Genomic DNA, 16,561 nt, shown 5'->3' on the forward strand with positions numbered 1-16,561 from the left:
AATTTGTGACGGAAATGATTCCGTCACAAAATTTGGCGTCACAAAATATTTAGTGACGGATTATTTTCTCCGTCACAATTAGTGACGGAAATAGGGCGTCACAAACAATATAATTTCCGTCACTAATTTGTAACAATATATGTTTAGAAATTAATAAAAATCCGTCGCAATTTGTGAGGGATTAAAATCCCTCGCAATTTGTGAGGGATTAAATCCCTCGCAATTTGTGAGGGATTAAATCCCTCGCAATTTATGAGGCATTGAGAGGTATGAATCCGTCACAAATTGTCATGACTCCCTCGCTATTTGAGAGGGATTAAGTCCGTCGCTATTTGAGAGGGATCAAATCCGTCACTATTTGAGAGGGATTGTGAGTATGTGAGTCCGTCACAAATTGTGATGACACAAAATCCGTCACAAAAAGTTCCTCGCTATTTGAGAGGGATTGAATCGCTCACTGTTTGAGAGGGATTAAATCCCTCGCTGTTTGAGAGGGATTGATAGGTATGTGACTCCGTCACAAAATCCGTCACAATTTGCGACAGATAAAATCCGTCACTAACTGGGTTATGACTCCCTCACAAACTAGGCATCTTTGATGACTAAATTTGTGATGAATAATTGGGAAATCTGTCACAAACCGTTGTACTGAACGAAATCCATCGGTGATAAATAAAATCCGTCACAAATTACAAATTATTTTTTCGTAAATTTGTAATAATTGTGATTAACAAATAATTTATTAATTAATCAAAGAAAGTCAAGCATACCATAGATACAAATAACACCAAATATAACAAAGTATCCCTAATGTATGATAAGTACTATAGTAAAACTTAAACATAACAAATTATAAGTTTAAAGCATAGTAAACATAATAGTAAAAGATAATGCATCCCTAAACATCTATATCATGATCATCATGTAACTCATTATCATCAGATTGTACTGTGTGAGCATCATGTGTAGGAGGAGGTTGGAGTGGACGAGAAGATTGAGAAAACATCTCCATAAATTGCTTCAGCTGCTCACGAACCAACCGAGACTCTTCTTGTGAAGCACGAATCAAATCTGCATGGCTTTGCAATTGTTCTTTTAATGATTTGTTTTCTTCAGACAAATTTGAAACAAGATTTTTCATTTGTTGATACTCAGGAGTTGAGATACCCTCTAAGAATGTAGAAGAAGAAGGTTTATACTTCCCAGCCTCTGAACCTAAACCAAATATTCTTCCTTTATCGTTCACACCACCAACAACATCATAGAAAATACTATTTTCAGATTGCACACTAGAGGCAGCATGATCTCCCGATAACTGTTGTGACTCTCTTTCAGATAACCGTCTTTGATACTCATTCTATAAAAAGAAAAGTAAGAAACAAAAGTATATAAACATTAATAATGACAATAGAAGATCTGATGAATGTCATGAATGATGCAAAGAATCATGCAAGAAGAACACACAAAAATACTTACTAAAAAGTTTAAGATGTAACTTATGAGCAACACATCACTAGATAAGTATGAATTGCAATGAAATTAGTAACTTGTAAACCTAGATGCAACACCACATACACATGAATCTCATTGAATTTAGCAATTAGTAAAGTAAGATGTAGAGATGATAGCACTTCACATTACATGAAACTAAAATTGAGCACAACCAATAAGGTGAAATGATTCTATGTTCACATAATTCAGTAAAAATTTCAAATCATATAAAAAAATTACATACTATAAATGGTATAGCTTGCAATTTTGAGACCATTAACTATAACCTATCTTAATATGTGAAGTTGACAGTGAAGGACAGAACATGACAACTTTGACAGTACCATAACCATTGTTGAAACATAACCATTGTTCTGTCTCTAATATAACCATTATATGTCAAGTCTTGCAAACATAATGATTATATTATCTCTCTAACAGAATCAATCAAGTTCTTCATAATTCAATATATATAAAATTATAACTTACCGCTATCCTTTCTGCCTTGGAAGACACCCATGTATTCCCGTTTGCTGTCTTATGGGTCTTTTGGAATAGGTCCCAACATGTTGGAGTCATATCTGTAGATATTTTCTGAAGGAACAAAGAGTAATATAGTTTAATTTTAAATTTTGCTCCTGAAAAGAATAAGTAAATATTACTTACCAATCTCTTAAAATGCTCAGAAGTAGGAATGGATCCTCCAGTATGCAATGAACCATCAGAAGAATTTCTATTATTAGCATTAGACATTGACTTATGTTTCCAATTCTCATCATTCCATTTTTGTTGAAGTTCTACAAGTTTTTGCTTTGGAATCCAACTCCCTTGATCAATGCCTCGTCGCACCCTATACATAGCATTTGAAAGCCCTTCAGATGCTTTATGGTCAAATGCTTTTCTTATTTGTGCATCATGATCAGGCAACCACTTGAACTTTCTCTACATCAAAAATTTATAAAATATTATTTAAAGAATGTGCAATTTAATGCAATGAAAAATATAAAATGGTTATTATAATATTTGTAGTTCTTTATACCTGAAACTCTTCAAACCACATGTTTGCCACACCTTCATTAGTGCTTTTAACCTCTCCATATGATTCCCATGACCCTTCAAACTTCCCTTTGATTATTCTTGAAATTTCACGGGTAGGGTGAATTGGTGGGTCGAATCTATAAAAATAAAATAGAAGAACTAAAATAACTTATAACACGAAACATGTTTATATTGATCTAAAAGAAAATAATTATTCATACTTACGTGTTTTGTGGACCTGGGCGAATCCAAATACGTCCATCAGAGTCAAAGCTTCCAATTTCTAAAGATGGATCAATAGAGGATGATGATCCAACAATTGGACTACCAGTAGCATCAATGGAGGGATTTGTTTGTGGTCTTTCAATCATATTTGGGAATTGTGTTAAAGGAACATGAGGGGTAGGTATAGACTGGTTAGTTTAAGGAACTAAATGTGGTTGGGAAGTGGAAGTAACATGAGGGGTAGGTGTAGCTTGGTTACTTTGGGGAGTTGTAGGTGTTTGGGAGGTGGAACCATGTGTAGGTTGTGTGTGACACCCTCTACCCCATTATTAATATACAACAAATGTAACAATAAAATATTTCTTTTCTTCTTGGGTAAATAAAATCTTTCATAGTTTAATAACATCTTTCATGTATAAAATAATTGTTTCAAATCTCGTAAGGTAGAAGATTCACATTCGTAACTCATCAATCATAAAAAGTCAAATATAAGTATTAAACTCAAGAAATCATATAAAGGAGATATATATTAAATCCAGTAAAGGTGGCAGTGCCTCCTAGTTAGGAATTATTATATCACTTTCAAATCATGTAATAAAATAGTATGACAAAGATGTACATTTTGGTCTTTTCTCAATAACGTTCAAAATTACAAAAGAAGAGAAAATTAAAGCTTTTAAAATAATAACATATTAGACTAAGCTAGCTAAGCCCCGATGTCACATCCTATCAGAGCATGCCCAACTGAAGCCTTAAGCCTCATTACCAACATTCTCATGATGCTGATCATCTGCAACACAATTTAAAACATATACAAAAACAACAAGGGAGTGAGAAACATCTCACTCAGTTTCAGGTGCAGAAATAACTGCTAGATAGCACACACACACATAACATATATAAGTCACATGTAAACAATACACATAAATAGTCAATATCACATATATATACTCATTTATCATGCTTATGATGTCATGGACTCAACTCATAAATGCATGCATGTGGCGCCATACGGAAGATTCACAATTCATCGTTGGTGACCCTAAGGTACACCTTGTTAGCATGTTACATCGTGGGTGACCCTAAGGTACACCTTGTTAGTCGTGGGTGACCATAAGGTACACCTTGTTAGTCGTGGGTATGCGGCCTCAGCGGCACACCTGGAGTAATATATGCATATGATGCATGTCATACATTTATAATCTCATTAACTCAACATTTAACTTATTACATAATTTCATTTAGTACATCATATCATTATTTGTCATAGTATCATAATCATAGTTTGTCTCAATAGTCCATTCTTAGGTCTCATGTCATTTGTCCATATTTCACATGGTCATGTCATCAATACTCCTCATAAGGTCCGCATAGGTATTCACAGAGAGCATTCTTTTTCATATTAGAACTCATTTATTATTAACATTAATTCCATATTCATTTATTACTTCAACAAAGAACAAAGTAGAATAAATAGAAAATCGGACAGAACAACGACACCTTCAACAAAAACAAAGTAAAGTAAATAGAAAATCAAACAGAACAACGACACCTTCCACAAAAAATAGAGTAAATAGAAAATTAAACAGAACAACGGCAAGGGATTGAGATTACATAATTATTTATTATTTCCAACAAGGAATAAAGTAGAGTAACACAAAATAAGACAGCACAACGGCAAGGGATTGGGGGCCAATCCGACAAATAAACTATCCAACAATTATCCCTACACCCCTGAGCGAGGTTCTCACTCCCCCCCTTACCTGGATAAGCAGGAGCTGGAACTTGGGCAGGGCCTCCTCCTCTGGATTCTCTCTTTCTTTCTTTCTCTCTCTCTCTCTCTCTCTCCTCTTTCTCTCTCTCCTCTTTCTCTCTCTAAGATTTCACCTTCTCACTCAGTATATAATTTTTTCACCCCTCAGCCTCCTATTTATAGGCAAACTGGTGTACCCGGAACGGCCCGTATTGAATTCGGAACGGCCCGTTCCGGATCCTTCGAATTTGTGCAAATTTCTCAACTGGAACGGCCCGTTCCAAAATCGGAACGGCCCGTTCCCAAAAAGCAGAACGACCCGTTCCAAAATCAGAACGGCCCGTTCTCAATCTCAGCAGAACGGCCCGTTCTCCCTCCGGAACGGCTCGTTCTCGTTGTTGGAACGGCCCGTTCTGGGCCCGTTCCCAACCTAAAATTTTAGCTTATTTTTAATGCTCAGAACGGCCCGTTCCACTTTCGGAACAGCCCGTTCCGAGTTACTCAAATGCCCCTAATACCTTTATAAAATTACGAAAATGTCCTCAGTAATTACAGAAATGCCATTACTAATAAAAATATCCTTTTAAAGAAATTGGGGTGTTACATTGTGTAGTACAATGAAAGGGTTCTCCAATAGAATGTATTGGCTGAGAAGTAGAAGGTGGTGGCACAATGGTGGTACCTCTACCTCTCCCTCTTCCCCTACCTCTACTAATACCTCTTCCAGTGCCTCTCCCTCTTCCTCTATCAGTCATGTTATTGCTCATAATCTATACACACAATGTAGAACATTAACAAATAAAGTTTATTAAGACATCAATAATAATCGATTACCAGACAATGAAATACTTATTTCCAGGTTCTCTGGTAATCGATTACACGATTATTGTAATCGATTACCAGACAATGAAATACTTATTTCCAGGTTCTCTGGTAATCGATTACACGATTATTGTAATCGATTACCAGACAATGAAATACTTATTGCCAGGTTCTCTGGTAATCGATTACATGTAATCGATTACCAGACAATGAAATACTTATTAAAAGGTTCGATTACCAGAGTGGCGCTGTGTTGATTCCAACAAAGTCTCTTTGCCTCTCATGCAATGCAAGTATATGTGTTTATTAATCTATTAACAATACCATTTACAGTCATTGGTAGAAAAAAGTTATCTCTTGAATTAGTAGTGTCATTAAATGTAACCACTATTTCAACCATTCAATTCAAAGGATTTTTTTATAATAAAATTAAATTTATGACATTATTCATGTAATACCTTAACTACTTTTATTGGTGTTGATTAATTAGTCATTTGTTTCTTAAATAAAGGATTAGAGGGAGTACTATACTAATTTATGAGAAGCAGAGTTACATTCAAAATAGTTTAAATGTCAAAGAATCCAATAACAATTTGTATTAATAGGGATTAGGATATGCTTGTTTATAAATTTTCGAAGAATTAGGTAGTTACACACATGCAGACTTTGGCAGGGAGTCATCATTTTAGACAAGCAAGAAAGTTTTTCGGAGAATCATTTGGTCTAGTGGCATACTAATTACCATCGAAGTAATATCATTATTCGAGAGAGATGTACAAAAAGTATATAGAAAAGTGGAACAAAACATTTTGGGAAGCTTATGAAGGTAGTATACCTACTACTGATTTTCAAAGATGTCATTCCTTATTATAGAACCTGCAGTACAAAGGCTGATAAGGAAGTAGAGGTCCCAATACTGGGCCAGAGTCAGAAAAGGCCTACAATATGGAGGCTTTATTCTAGATGGAATAAGGGCCTAGTGGAGAGTTAATTATCTTAGGTGGAAACTAGAGGGAAGAGAGATCATGTGGGAAAAGGATTATTTAATAAGCTGATTGGAGAATAGGGGATCTGTTATTGGAAATCACAGTTTGTTAGGCCTTTTGCTGGGCAGAGAGTGTTTTCTCTGGGGAGGTTAAGCTCTGGTTTCTTTCTTTCAGTTCTATAATAGCTCAAGCTCTCTTGAATTCAACAAAACTCATTTTATTGAATATTTTGTTTTCTTCAATATTTTGTTTTCTGGTTTCAGAATTCAGAATTATTCCAAGATCTGGAGACTATAAATCATCATAGATTCCATAGAGAACTCCTTATTTGAAAGCAGTAATAGGTTCTTCCTTGGGTAGTCCACAAAGGAAAAAACTTGTATGCAATTCCATAGGTCCAATTGATTTTGTTCTCTAATAAGAATTGAAATTTGACCTCAATAATCCATGTTGACATGTAATGGAAACCTTTATCATGCAAATTACCAAGGTAAAAGTCCAATTCTTATTAGACAACAGCACCAAAAGTACCTATGGAACTACATGTAAGTTGTGTCCTTCCACAAAACCCATATATCCATTAACCTTTATAATTAAAACACATTTTATAGCAGCCAATTATCACAGATATTTTGGTCCATTACTCCATTAGCATCATTCCTTTCTTCCCAGCAAACCATCATTACCTTGATACATGCTCAATAAACCTTGAAACAACCAAGTTCCACTACTGATATCCATCCAAAACCATAAACCTAGCCCTTGACATTGTAGTTTCGTTAATATCGTATATGCCACACCAATAAACCATGTAAAGGACTCACCTTCACGCTGTCTTCACCTTCACAGGGAAGCAACAAATTACTTGGATATCCTCTAAAGTGTACCTACAAATCATAAGATACAGATTGATTGTAGCTAGCATAAAAATGTTGTAATAAATCCCTCCTAATTTCTTTAAGCAATCTTACTATTTCATTTTAAGCCCTACTCCCCTTCCCCTCCCAAAATCAAAAAATAGCTCATAGCACATGGACCTATATTCATTTTGATAAGCAGCAAACGAAAACAAAACAAAAATCTTTACCGTCAAATTCCACGGCCTCTCTTGGCTCCACGCATACAAGATCAAAAAGAACACCAGTGGGTATATACCTGCACGAATCATGAAGAAATTGGTGAGTGCAACGCGATGCGAGAGTGAAAAAAACATCGTAGATGTAACACCCCAGTTTTCCAAAATGGTTACTATTATTATTATGATATTTGGTAGTTATCTTTTATTCCAAATGTAGCTAATTCATACTCCATTTATGCTTAATTATAGGCTTTAGAAATATATGTATATTGTTGGGCTTAATTAGATAGTTGTAAACTTTCTTTTCAATAAAATCGTTTTCGCTGGGCTGACTGGCAAACCTCGGTGTTTAGGGCATAACTTGGGCTGTGATGGTCCAAATGATGCAAAATTGGTGTCAATGGAAATCTAAGAGAAAAACGCACAACTTTTACAGAAATAGCCATTTGCAAAATCGGTCGTTTAGGAGGTCAAAATTGGAATTTGATTGATACAATTGTTTCTCGCTGGACTGATTGGCAAGCCTCGGTTTGTGGGGTATAACTTGGTCGGTGGTTGTTCAAATGATACAAACTTGGTGGCTATGGAAAGATAAGAGAAAATCCTACAACTTTCATGAAGGAAATATTTTCAGATTCGGCTGTCTATAAGGTCCAAATCAGTAGCTAAAGTCGATGAGGAAAAGAACATGGCACCAACTCCATTAATTCATCCCACCAACTTTAATAATTCATCTCACTAATTCATTCCACTTAGTTTTGTCTAAGATTTTTTCATTATTTTCCATTTTTTAATGTGTCTTGAAGGCTATAAATAGCCCTTCACTTCTCCATTGCAAACCATCCCTCAATTCTCATTCTCTCTTCTCTTATACTCTCTTCTTCTCCTCTTCTTCTCTTTGAAGACCTAGAGGAATCCATAGGAGGTGGTTCTATCCTAGTAGAAGGAGCCTAGAGGAGGAAGCTCTTCTTTAGTTTCAGCGCTTGTCATCCAGGTAAGGGGGGGAGTGAGAAACCTCGCTCTAGGTGTGGGATTGTATGCTGGGTAGTGGGATTGGCTCCCAATCCTGTGTTTGTTATATGTCATATTGTTTGTATGTTCTAATTGCTTGGTTAATATACGTGTATGAATAGAAACTATGTTGAGACTATGATTGTGAAAGTTGTGAATATGATGTGATAATGTGAATGTGATGATATGATATGATGATAATATGATATGATGTGATGATGAAATGTGATGATGTGAAATGACCATGAGATAATATGAAATATGATTGAGACATGAGATATGAAATGTGATAATATGTTAATGAGATATGAAATGACCATGGAAAGTGATAAAGTAATATGAGAATGCATAGAGTCTTGTTTGACATGCATCATATGCATACAATACTCCAGGTGTGCCGCTGAGGCCGCATACCCACGACTAACAAGGTGTACCTTTGGGTCACTCACGATATGATAACCAGGTGTACCTTTGGGTCACCCACGATATGATAACTAGGTGTACCTTTGGGTCACCCACGATATGATAACCAGGTGTACCTTAGGGTCACCCACGATGATATGAGAATCTTCCGTATGGCGCCACATGCATGCATTTGTGAGTCTAGTCAAGAAAACCAATGCATGATATATGTGCAAATATGAGATATTGTTATTTTACGTATGTATTGTTTGTGTTTGGCTATTTAGTATATATTCCTACACTGTGAGCCGAGTGAGATGTTTTCTCACTCCCTTTTTCTTTGTGTTGTTTTTCTTTAACCGTTATACAGGTGATTATCAGCATGAGGCTGAGGATGTTGGTGGTGAAGCTTAGGCTTCTTTATGGGCTATGCTCTGATAGGACATGTGACATCGGGGTATAGATAAGATTAGATTAGGTTGTTAAGGTTATTTTAAATTACTTTGAAAACTTTGAGATTTATTTCTTTGTAATTTCCGCTGATTATGTTTGTTAAAAATGTGATACTCTGTAAACATGTTTGATTATTAGAGTTATATTATTTAAATTTATTGATTTATGATATGCGGGGTAGAGGGTGTCACATTTAGTGGTATCAGAGCAGGTCGATTCTATCGGCCGTGAGTTATGTTTTTAACATGTTTATTTGATAAATGAATTGATTGTGAGATCTATTATGTTGGTATGATGCTTGCCTATGTCTATTAATTGTATTATTTCTTTAGAATATGGCTGGTAGAAATGATCGTGCGATTGCTGATGCTCTCCAAGCATTAGCTCAAGCTATGAACAACAATAATATGAATGGAGTTGCTCCTAACTGGTTGGAGCAATTTCAGAGGAATAATCCACCCACTTTCAAAGGAGGTTATGACCCAGATGCCGCCATGAATTGGTTATCAGAGATCGAGAAAATATTTAATGTTATGGATTGTCCCCTTACAGAGAGAGTGAAGCTAGCCACCTTCATGCTGACAACTGATGCTTACTTTTGGTGGGAAGGAGCACTTCGGAGGATAATTGATGGAGGCGTGCACTTGAATTGGGAGAACTTTAAAAGAGTATTTCTTGAGAAATATTTTCCCGATGATGTGAGAAGTAGGAAGGAAATGGAATTCCTTGAACTCAAACAAGGAAATGATACTGTGGAAGCTTATGCTGCCAAATTTGATGCTTTGGTCCGCTACTGTACACACTACCATGGTGAGAATGGTGAAAGGGCCAAATGCATAAAGTTTGTAAATGGTCTGCGTCCTGAAGTGAAAACAGCAATTAACTATCAGGAGATATATCATTTTCCCATTCTGGTCAATAAGTGCAGCATTTATGATCGTGACAACCGTGCTCGTGCTGCTTTCTATAAAGGAGTTGGAGGTCCTACTCGTACAGTGAATCCTAGTACTTCTGGTAGGAGTAAGCCTTATTCCACTTCTACAAGATTTCAAGGGAGTATGTCTACTACTAATAGAATTAAACCCTTTACTAAAGAACCCACTGTGAATACTATTGGAAGTGTTGGAGGATCTACTTTTTCAGGGAGGTGTGGGAAGTGTGGACGTGTTGGTCATAACAAGTCAGAATGTCGTGACAAGGAGATTACCTGTTTCAACTGTAGTGGTAAAGGACATATTAGCACTCAATGTCCTGAACCACCAAGAACACGTGTCGTTGGATCAGGATCGCAAACCGAACGACCAAAGACTGTAGGAAGAGTATTTGCTCTTAGTGGTGTTGAAGCTGCTCAGTCAGAAAATTTGATACAAGGTACTTGTTTCATAGCTGAGACTCCTTTTGTTGTACTATTTGATTCTGGTGCAACTCATTCCTTTATTTCCATCTCTTGTGTCCAAAAACTGAAATTGCCTGTGTCTTTGTTAAATTTTGATTTAGTTGTTGAAACCCCTACTAATGGTTCAGTAACTACATCCCTAGTGTGTTTAAAATGCCCTTTGACAATTTCTGATAAACAGTTTCTAGTTGACTTAATCTGTCTGCCTCTTAGTCAATTAGATGTAATCCTTGGTATGGATTGGCTATCTTCTCACCATGTTCTTTTAAATTGCTTTGATAAATCCATTTCATTTGGTGAATGTAAGAGTACGGAATTTCTTAGTGCTTCTAACATTAAAACTTGTTTAAAGGAAAATGAAAGGGTATACATGATCTTATCTTCATTAATAGTTGAGACTGAGAGTAAGCTAGATGAGATTCCCTTAGTGAGAGAATTTCCATAAGTATTTCCTAAGGATGTGTCTAGTTTACCACTTGAGAGAGAGATTGAGTTCAGTATAGACTTAGTGCCAGGTACCGCACCCATATCTATAGCACCATATAGGATGTCTCCTAAAGAGTTAGTTGAGCTTAAGAAACAGATAGAGGAACTACAAGAGAAACAATTCATTAGGCCTAGTGTTTCACCTTGGGGAGCGCCTGTTCTATTGGTCAAGAAGAAAGATGGGAGCATGAGATTGTGCATAGATTATAGACAATTGAATAAGGTAACCATTAAGAATAAGTATCCATTGCCTAGAATAGATGACCTTATGGACCAGCTAGTTGGGGCTTGTGTGTTTAGTAAGATAGATTTGAGATCAGGTTATCACCAAATCCGAGTGAAATCCGAGGATATCCCAAAGACTGCTTTTAGGACCCGCTATGGGCACTATGAGTATTTAGTGATGCCTTTTGGTGTGACTAATGCACCTAGTGTTTTCATGGACTACATGAATAGGATCTTTCACCCTTACTTGGATAGATTTGTAGTGGTCTTCATAGATGATATTCTAGTATATTCTAAGAATAGGGAGCAGCATGCTGAGCATCTTAGGATCGTTCTTCAAACCCTTAAGGAGAAACAGTTGTATGCTAAATTGGCAAAATGTGAATTTTGGTTGGAGAGTGTAAATTTTTTAGGACATGTGATATCCAAGGATGGGATAGCTGTAGATCCTTCTAAGGTAGAGGCGGTTCTTGAATGGAAAACACCTAAGCCAGTTTTTGAGATTAGGAGTTTTCTAGGACTAGCTGGGTATTATAGGAGATTTATAGAGGGTTTTTCTAAATTAGCTTTACCTTTGACCAAATTGACTAGGAAAAACCAACCTTTTGTGTGGGACTCTAAGTGTGAAGAGAGTTTTCAAGAACTTAAGAAAAGACTAACTAGTGCCCCTGTGTTAGTATTACCTGACCCTAGCAAGACTTTTGAGGTATTTTGTGATGCTTCCAAATCAGGTTTAGGTGGAGTACTTATGCAGGAAAGAAGGGTAGTAGCCTATGCATCTAGACAACTTAAAACCCATGAACAGAACTATCCTACTCATGACCTTGAGTTAGCTGCTATAGTTTTTGTACTTAAGTTGTGGAGGCACTACTTGTTTGGCTCTAGATTTGAGGTGTTTAGTGATCATAAAAGCCTTAAGTACTTGTTTGACCAAAAAGAATTAAATATGAGACAGAGAAGATGGTTAGAGTTTCTTAAGGACTATGACTTTCAGTTGAACTATCACCCCGGCAAAGCTAATGTGGTAGCTGACGCTTTGAGTAGGAAATCCTTGAGAATTTCTTCTTTAATGATGAGGGAATTGCACATGATTGAGGAATTTAGGGATATGAGTTTAGGGTGTGAGCTAACTCCTAAGAGTATTAGGTTGGGAACCTTGAAGGTGACTAATAACTTGATAGATGAAATTAGAAAAGGTCAGAAGGTAGATCCTTTCTTATTGAGTCAAGCTGAGAAGTTGAATCAAGGTGTGGAAAGTGAATTTAGAATTGGAATAGATGGAGTATTGAGATTTAGGGATAGGTTGTGTATTCCTGGTGTGCTTGAACTTAAGAGAACAATTCTTGAAGAAGGACATAGGAGTAGCCTTAGTATTCATCCTGGAGCCACTAAGATGTACCAAGACCTTAAGAAGATGTTTTGGTGGCCTAAGATGAAGAAGGAAGTGGAGGAATTTGTGTATGCCTGTCTAGTATGTCAAAAAGCTAAGGTAGAACACCAAAAACCTTCAGGTTTGATGCAACCTTTGGATGTGCCTGTATGGAAATGGGATAGCATCTCTATGGATTTCATAGTTGGGTTACCTAAAACTACGAAAAACTTAAATGCTATATGGGTTATTGTAGATAGATTGACTAAGTCTGCCCATTTTATTCCCATTAACATTAGATACTCTTTGGAGAGACTAACCAAGTTGTACATAAGTGAGATTGTGAGATTGCATGGGGTTCCTACTAGTATAGTTTCTGACAGAGATCCTAGGTTTACTTCTAGATTTTGGGACAGTTTACATGAGGCTCTAGGCACTAAGCTTAGATTGAGTTCAGCCTACCATCCCCAAACAGATGGCCAAACCGAAAGAACTATTCAATCTTTGGAAGACTTGTTGAGAGCTTGCATCTTAGAACATGGGGGTAGTTGGGATAGTTTCCTACCTTTGATAGAATTTACCTACAACAATAGCTACCATTCCAGTATTGGGATGGCACCCTATGAAGCTCTATATGGTAGGAGATGTAGAACACCCTTGTGCTGGGTAGAACCTGGAGAGAATGTTATCTTAGGACCTGAAATAGTTCAACAAACTACTGAACAAGTTAAGATGATCTAGGAGAGAATGAGAGCAGCTCAGAGTAGGCAGAAGAGTTACAGTGATAAGAGGAGAAAGGACCTTGAGTTTAATGAAGGTGATCATGTATTCCTTAAAGTTACTCCTTGGACAGGAGTAGGCAGAGCACTAAAATCTCGTAAGCTTACTCCACGTTTCATTGGTCCTTATCAAATCCTTAAAAGGATTGGTGAAGTAGCCTATCAAATTGCCTTACCCCCATCTCTTTCAAATCTTCATAATGTATTTCATGTTTCCCAACTCAGAAAATATGTCCATGATCCTTCCCATATCATTGAGTCTGACAACGTTCAATTGAAAGATAATCTCACCTATGAAACAGTTCCTTTAAGAATTGATGATACGAGGGTGAAACAACTAAGAGGAAAGGAAATTCCTTTGGTTAAGGTCGTTTGGGGAGGAAATTTTGAAGAAAATGCTACCTGGGAATTAGAAAGCAAGATGCGTGAAGTTTATCCATTCCTATTTTCAGGTAAATTTCAAGGACGAAATTTCTTAAAGGAGGGGAGAATTGTAACACCCCAGTTTTCCAAAATGGTTACTATTATTATTATGATATTTGGTAGTTATCTTTTATTCCAAATGTAGCTAATTCATACTCCATTTATGCTTAATTATAGGCTTTAGAAATATATGTATATTGTTGGGCTTAATTAGATAGTTGTAAACTTTCTTTTCAATAAAATCGTTTTCGCTGGGCTGACTGGCAAACCTCGGTGTTTAGGGCATAACTTGGGCTGTGATGGTCCAAATGATGCAAAATTGGTGTCAATGGAAATCTAAGAGAAAAACGCACAACTTTTACAGAAATAGCCATTTGCAAAATCGGTCGTTTAGGAGGTCAAAATTGGAATTTGATTGATACAATTGTTTCTCGCTGGACTGATTGGCAAGCCTCTGTTTGTGGGGTATAACTTAGTCGGTGGTTGTTCAAATGATACAAACCTGGTGGCTATGGAAAGATAAGAGAAAATCCTACAACTTTCATGAAGGAAATATTTTCAGATTCGGCTGTCTATAAGGTCCAAATCAGTAGCTAAAGTCGATGAGGAAAAGAACATGGCACCAACTCCATTAATTCATCCCACCAACTTTAATAATTCATCTCACTAATTCATTCCACTTAGTTTTGTCTAAGATTTTTTCATTATTTTCCATTTTTTAATGTGTCTTGAAGGCTATAAATAGCCCTTCACTTCTCCATTGCAAACCATCCCTCAATTCTCATTCTCTCTTCTCTTATACTCTCTTCTTCTCCTCTTCTTCTCTTTGAAGACCTAGAGGAATCCATAGGAGGTGGTTCTATCCTAGTAGAAGGAGCCTAGAGGAGGAAGCTCTTCTTTAGTTTCAGCGCTTGTCATCCAGGTAAGGGGGGGAGTGAGAAACCTCGCTCTAGGTGTGGGATTGTATGCTGGGTAGTGGGATTGGCTCCCAATCCTGTGTTTGTTATATGTCATATTGTTTGTATGTTCTAATTGCTTGGTTAATATACGTGTATGAATAGAAACTATGTTGAGACTATGATTGTGAAAGTTGTGAATATGATGTGATAATGTGAATGTGATGATATGATATGATGATAATATGATATGATGTGATGATGAAATGTGATGATGTGAAATGACCATGAGATAATATGAAATATGATTGAGACATGAGATATGAAATGTGATAATATGTTAATGAGATATGAAATGACCATGGAAAGTGATAAAGTAATATGAGAATGCATAGAGTCTTGTTTGACATGCATCATATGCATACAACACTCCAGGTGTGCCGCTGAGGCCGCATACCCACGACTAACAAGGTGTACCTTTGGGTCACTCACGATATGATAACCAGGTGTACCTTTGGGTCACCCACGATATGATAACTAGGTGTACCTTTGGGTCACCCACGATATGATAACCAGGTGTACCTTAGGGTCACCCACGATGATATGAGAATCTTCCGTATGGCGCCACATGCATGCATTTGTGAGTCTAGTCAAGAAAACCAATGCATGATATATGTGCAAATATGAGATATTGTTATTTTACGTATGTATTGTTTGTGTTTGGCTATTTAGTATATATTCCTACACTGTGAGCCGAGTGAGATGTTTTCTCACTCCCTTTTTCTTTGTGTTGTTTTTCTTTAACCGTTATACAGGTGATTATCAGCATGAGGCTGAGGATGTTGGTGGTGAAGCTTAGGCTTCTTTATGGGCTATGCTCTGATAGGACATGTGACATCGGGGTATAGATAAGATTAGATTAGGTTGTTAAGGTTATTTTAAATTACTTTGAAAACTTTGAGATTTATTTCTTTGTAATTTCCGCTGATTATGTTTGTTAAAAATGTGATACTCTGTAAACATGTTTGATTATTAGAGTTATATTATTTAAATTTATTGATTTATGATATGCGGGGTAGAGGGTGTCACAGTAGACGCACCACTTAAGAGGAAGGCCCTTGTATTCAAACCAAATGGTGTAACTCGAGGGGGAAGCGTGGTGCTGAAGTGAGGCTTCAAAAGCGAAATGAACAGAGTGCGTCTACAATGAGATTAAACCACTTAAGAGTGTTGCCTATCCTGGGAGCCAACAGCTGAAAGCGAAGAGAATGGTTCACATTTTTCAGGGGCGCGGGAGGGAAATGAGATGAAAACCTAACTTGAGAGGAGGACGGAGAGTGCGTCTACAATGACTTAACAAAAAGAGTGTGGGATTGAAGTGAGATTGAACCCTAACTTAAGAGGAGGAGGGAAAGTGTTAAGATTTTTCAGGGGCGCGGGAGGGAAATTATTTTCCTATTTATTTTCAGATTTTTTTTAAAACACTTTTTTTTAAACAAATTCTACATTAATTTATTAACTATAGTCATTTTTTAACTAAGTTATTTAATTTTAGTTTTTACAATAATTTATTTTTTATGAATTAACTGAAATTTTGAAATATATTTTTTAAAAAATTAATTTTTTAGTCAATACGGTAATTAAAAAGTATTATAATAAATAATTTTAATTATATTTTATCACGTTTTAATCAAGTGAGTGAATGATAATAAATCAACTAAAATTCTA

The 16,561-nt window shown here is 36.4% G+C and overlaps 1 long non-coding RNA gene across 1 annotated transcript; it reads right to left on the reverse strand.

Annotated features, from left to right (window-relative positions):
* Window positions 1-804: 804 nt before the first annotated feature.
* On the reverse strand, window positions 805-4,631 carry LOC145954382 (uncharacterized). The gene is made up of 4 exons (XR_014431585.1): window positions 4,518-4,631; window positions 2,755-3,544; window positions 2,158-2,666; window positions 805-2,085 (listed from the first exon to the last, which is right to left on the reverse strand). It is a non-coding gene; the product is annotated as an uncharacterized LOC145954382 (long non-coding RNA).
* Window positions 4,632-16,561: the final 11,930 nt, after the last annotated feature.

This window comes from Cajanus cajan, chromosome 2, assembly GCF_000230855.2.
Source record: "Cajanus cajan strain Asha chromosome 2, NIPB_CcT2T_4, whole genome shotgun sequence".
NCBI lineage: Eukaryota > Viridiplantae > Streptophyta > Magnoliopsida > Fabales > Fabaceae > Cajanus > Cajanus cajan.